The sequence below is a fragment of the Lutjanus erythropterus genome, chromosome 3 (assembly GCF_056507025.1).
Source record: "Lutjanus erythropterus isolate fLutEry1 chromosome 3, fLutEry1.hap2, whole genome shotgun sequence".
NCBI classification, from domain to species: Eukaryota; Metazoa; Chordata; class Actinopteri; order Lutjaniformes; family Lutjanidae; genus Lutjanus; species Lutjanus erythropterus.
The window spans coordinates 24,975,744-24,981,743 of NC_139319.1; positions in this window are offsets into that span (position 1 = coordinate 24,975,744).

Genomic DNA, 6,000 nt, shown 5'->3' on the forward strand with positions numbered 1-6,000 from the left:
AGCATCAGTTAGGCTGAGCTTTGGGTTAATGAAAGCCCTGAGCGGTGTATCTCACCACAGCCCCCTTAAACCAGCCATTACTGCAGACCACAATGGCTCTGATACCACACTGTTTTAAGAGCCAGCATTATGTGGGCAATAAGTTCCCTAAAACCTCACTGTGAGAGGAAAAGCGGGGCACACTGTGGGATCAGACAGGCAAAGTTCAGACAACATGGAAGGACTTTTTCTAAGTCTGAAAACCCTCAAAATGAATCAGGGTGAAATTTTCCCTCAAAATTACAACTTTTCGGCCCAGTGCTGGAATATAACTTCAAACCATGATTGACTTGTTGGAAGTAATTATCAGAAGAGACACCATGCGATAAATTGCTGGTCAATGGACGACACTGAGGTAAATTGTGGCTGATAAATATTCATTCTTATCAAAGATGGACTTGGCACCAATACTTGTTTACAAGTTTAGGATAGAGGAAGAAGCCAGAAACATAGATTGTCAGATTGTGGTGCACAGCAACATGACTTTAAATCAACAGGTACATGTTTTATCAAAGAAATTATTAAATGATAAAGTGCATATTATGGATAACAGTATGAGGACACATGTTAAATTATTTTTGATTTTTTTTTATTTTCATTATTTGTGATTACAGAAAGAATATGGCTTCAGAAATCAATCAAACAGATGTTTTATGTAATAGTCTACTTAAGTGTTTCCTTCTTAGACCAAACCAAAATCTCAAATACCCTGATTCTAATTTATTAATTTAAAAAAATGATGGTGACAATAATCTGAAGTCAGGGTCAAAATAACAAAATAATAATAATAAAAAAAAACTCTCTCGAGAAGGGCTAACAAACTTGGTGAAAAAAAAACAAGGATAGCAACATAAGGAAACATTTTAACTTTTTTTTTTTTTTTTAAATGATCACAAAAATCAAACAAACAGATAATGCACATGTCTACCAAGCAGGAGCACAACCTAAAAGTTAAATGTTCCTTTCTCGGTCCCTAAACAAAAACCTCAACACCCTGACTATCATTTGTCATTACAAAATGAAAGTAAGTTTATTTGTGCATCACCTTTGGAGAGCAGACATCAAAAGTGCTTCACAAAAACCAAAGGAGAAAATAAGAGACCAAGCAAGAGACATTAAACTTTAAATAACCATCTAAAAACAAAAATAAATGGAACAGATTAGGCAAAAGCAAATCCAAACAGATGGTGAAAAGAAACAAAAGATGACGGTGACAACAAACTGAAGTAAATATAACTCAGGGTGAACCATGGTCAAAATAAAAAAAATACAGAAATCAGTTTAGATAATGGTGGTATCTATTATTGATTTTATGCTTTGTACTGTTAGTGCATGTTGAGCTCTGTGAATTTTAAAAGCCCGTCTAGGGTGAGAATTGCCAATTAGACTATAAATGCTATGGTGTGTTGCACTGGTGTATTTTGAACACTTGTGCCTATAAATAAATAGTAAATACGGTGAATAAATTCTCTTCAGAAGTTTCAACAAACCTGCTAAAACAGAGAGAATATGAAGACATTGTAAGATTATTTTTAAGTGGTTACAAAGAGAAATTGGCTTCAGAAATCAATCAAACAGATATTTAATGCACTCATCTATGGGTCAGGAGCACAACACAAAAGTTACATATTCCCTTCTCAGTCTCTGAACTAAAATCTCAACACCCCAATAATAATTTGCTATTATAAAAGTTGATGTTCATGATAAACTGAAGCAATATAACTCTGTATAAACCAAGGTCAAAGTAATAAAATCTATCTATAATGTACTTACTTTTTGTTGAGTTGTATGTCTTGTACTGTCTTTTGTGTATTTGTTCTTGAGTTTCATGTATTTGAAGGGCCTATCTTGGACAGGCATTGCAAATTAGCTTAGGCTATAAATACTGTGAGTGTGGCACTGGCTTGTCCCTATACAAATAAACAGTAAATAAATAATATATATCTGCAGAAGTGCAAACAAACCTGGGTAAAGCAGAAAGACATTCACTGAACATTACGTCCTAAAATAAAGGAGGGAGAAAAGCAAGAAAAAACAATGCAAAAAATTAAATAAATCTGGTAGATCATCCACTCTGATTTATTGTGCCATTTACAAAATGTAGATACTTTATCTACAAATGTGCAAAAGTACTCACAGTTAAAAAATGAGGGCTCTGGGCCTGACAAGATCACAAAACATGAAGCAAACTCAGGGTGAACCAAGGTCAAAAAAACAAACGTTAAAAATATATCTCCTCAGTAGTGCTAACAAACCTGAGTGAAACAGAAAAACATTCTCTAAATGTTATTCCCCAAAATAAAGGGGGCGGGGAGGGAGGAGGAAAAAACACAATGTAAAAATATTCTGGCAGCTCACTCTGTCAACTTCATTTTGCAATTTAAAAAATGTAGATAGTTTATCTACAAATTTTCAAAAGCACTCACAGTTAAACTACGAGGGCGCTGGGCCTAAGGAGATCACAAAACATGAAGCAAACTCAGGGTGAACCAAGCTCAAAATAATCGATATTAAAAATATAGCTCCTCAAAAGTGCTAGCAAGCCTGCATGAAACAGAAAAACATTCACCAAACGTTACTCTCTGAGATAAGGCGGGGAAAAAAGGACAAAATAATCTGGCAGCTCAGTCTTACAGATTCTTTTTGATATTTTAAAAATGTAGATATTTTACAAACAAATTTGCAAAAGTACTCACATTTAATCTAGTCGGGCACTGGGCCTAACAAGATCACAAAAAGTCAATCTAACAGATCTTTAAAAAAGGCAAATATAGCTGAGCTGGAGAAATGCGTAACTATTATTCCTATAACTGATATGACAAAGTTTGGTATCAGTGGCAGCAGTACACAAAATACCACTACACATAGTACAACATGCAACACAAATCAAAGGCCTCAGTCCTGCTGCCACCTATTAAGAGCACTTCACTCTTCTTCCTCCACTGACATCTCCTCTCAGCCTGCTCTCACTGCCCTCTGCTGCAGCCAAGTCAGGGGAAAATTAAATACTCAGTTGGCCTTATATATAAAATACACTCTGTACCAAGACCATATATCAAACTGCAACAGCGGAACTATTTTTTTCCTCTCCACAATCTTCATTCCTCTCCCCGCGAGAAGAAATGGCCCGGAGAATTCTGCGTCTCCATGCGAGAAGTGCAATAAGCAGTAGTGGTGGAAAAGGGAAAGGGAAAAAACAAGGCTCTTTTTGTCTGCGGCGGTGGCCGAGGTTTTATCCCTGCATTGCCGAGTGTTGTCTAGCATTACAAATCTCAGCCCTGGCCTGGATGGACACAGGAGGGCTCTGCTGGCCCTGCGCACACACTGTCTGCATCCTTTACGCTCTGCCATGCAAATAAACCCAAATGAGAGAGCAGCTGAGGGAGAGATGGAGATGGAGGGCTGTTGAAGAGGAGAAAAAAAAAAAGATGGAAGGAAGGAAGGGAAATGGAGGAAGAGTGAAGGATGCAAAGAGGAAATGAAGAAATGTATGTGGCAAGTTAGGAAGGAAGGAAATAGATGGTTTTGAAGTAGTTGCATAGGGACAAAAAGAAAAGAGACGTCTGTGTGTGTTTGTGTGTGACAGAAAGAAAGGAAGAAAGAAAGAGAAAAAGAGTGGGTACTAACCGGCCATTGGAGGGGAGAGGAATGCCCGGCCCTGGCACAGGAGAATGGGATGGAGGGTGGAGTATGTTCACATTGCTGCTGCCAGCCGAGCACATTCCCTCTACAGAGTCATGGAGACTTTTTAACCTACAGATTATGAAGCTGCAGCAGCAGTTTCCTTCAGGGGAGTTTTCCCACCATGGTATACATTAACATAGGTCTAATAGGGTTTTATTTTATGAAATGTTGTAGAATAAAGAGCTCTGAAATTATTCCAAGTGATGCTAAAATAATCTTCTGTTTTCTTTTTGGCATTCTTGTCTTTTTATTCTGCAGCTGACAGCAGAGATAGACAGGACATTTGTTGAGAAAGTGTGGGACCGAGGTGTGGGTGACATAAAACAAAGGTCCCCGGCCAAAGTCGGCCAGGCAGCACTATGATTATGGTCTGTAGGACGTCCCAAACAATATATGTTTTTATTAAAGGCTGTATCATCCTCATTCTAGAAGGGTGGCCTCCATAACACAGATACAGACACACATCCTGATGAATAAGAGGGGAGCACGCTTTAATTAGACTTAAAAAAAAAAAAAAAAAAAAAAAAAAGAAATGGTATGTATTTAAAAAAAAAGGTTACCTACTGCGTTTTGTTCCTTTACTCAAAAGTGTGCTCAGTGGAATGAAATTAAAGTGTTGAGACAATCTAAATACACTGATGGCCTTAATCTTAAAATTATCTATTCACTCAATTTGCTTTAAAATACATTATTTGTCCTTCAGGGTCATTTGAGGCAATCATGTTTGCAAGTTCATCCACACAGATTAAGACAATCTAAAAAATACAAAATGTTGTAATGTAGGAAAATAGTACATAATATGGAAATGATTAATCCATTTATGGCCCCTAATATCCAGCACCACAAAAGGCAAAGCTGACCATCTCTTCTGGAATAAAAACAAATTTCCTTCTGTGTGAGAGGCGAGCTGAAGTGCGTTACTGAATTAAGCAGTCATGAGAACACGTGTGGGGTCACTGGTAATATTGTATGCTTTTTTAAAGACGTATGCTGCATTAATCTGATCTGAAGTGATCTGTAAGAGTTATTGTTGGATAGTGTCAGAAACAAATATTTTCAATAACTTCTATTTTAACAATGTAATAAAACCAAGTAAAAATCATACAGGACTTTAACTGAATCAACATTTTTCTCTCATTGACTTTATGAAAATTGACAATTTTTACTTTTCAAGTTGAGTTAAGCTTAGAATTTGCAGTATTTCTTTTCAGAACACTTCTAAATGTAATACCATGACTTCTTCTAAACTAAAGTCTTCGGACTTGAAATGATGAGTTGAATGAATGTACTGTACAGAGTTCAATAAACTCATTAAAACACGTTTCTAAAGATGCAGGATCAGCATTATAGCAGACTTCCCAGCATGCCTTGGTTGACAGTTTGAAGAAAACCGATATGAAAACTGTCTCTCTAATAAATTTTAAGATAAGTTGCGGTTGTTTATTTTCACAACGATGAAAACATTGCGAACAATGATGAAAGTTAGTATTTAATTCAGTCTCTACCCACTTAAAATTTAATAAATTCACTGAGAGCAGTTTCACATGTTGCCTTTGTGCCAGCTCTGGAACACAGGAGCTCCTGTGTGAAATGAAGACTTGACTTTTCAAAATGAGAAGATGTAAAAGGAAATCAAACTTGTTTGCAGTTTTCATCAGTGTGACTAAAGAGTTGTTGGTTGAACTTAATGCCTTAAGCCTACTGAACATTTCTCAGGTACAACTGAATTAATATTAAGGTATTTGGCTAGAAAGGCTCATTTAAATATTACAAAATTACATCAACTTTTCTTTTCAAATTCAAATTAACTTAAAAACTTAAAGGTTGCCTGCACACTAACCTTTTAAGTTAAAGCAAATAGTTTTTTTCCTCTTGAAATAAACAAAGCACATCTCTCATGTGTCCAAGGTATTTATGTGGAAAGTATCTACTCAAGTACGGCACTTAAGTACAATTTCAAGGTACTTATCCCCATTTTATACTTCTTTAAACTCCCATTTCACTGAATTTCATAGGGAAATGTCACTTTTAACACCACTGCATTTATCTGACAGGTTTAGTTACTACTTGCCTCGCAGATTAATATTTTATACACTAAACATTATATAAATTATCACGTGTTATTAAAGATTAAAGAATAAAGATTAAACTACACAACATCTGCAACATTAAAATGCAGCTTATATGTTAATATATCAGTAATAATAATCAAGTAATATAATATACAATAATATAACACTAAAAGGTGGTATTCATCTGCTTACTTTTATACTTTAA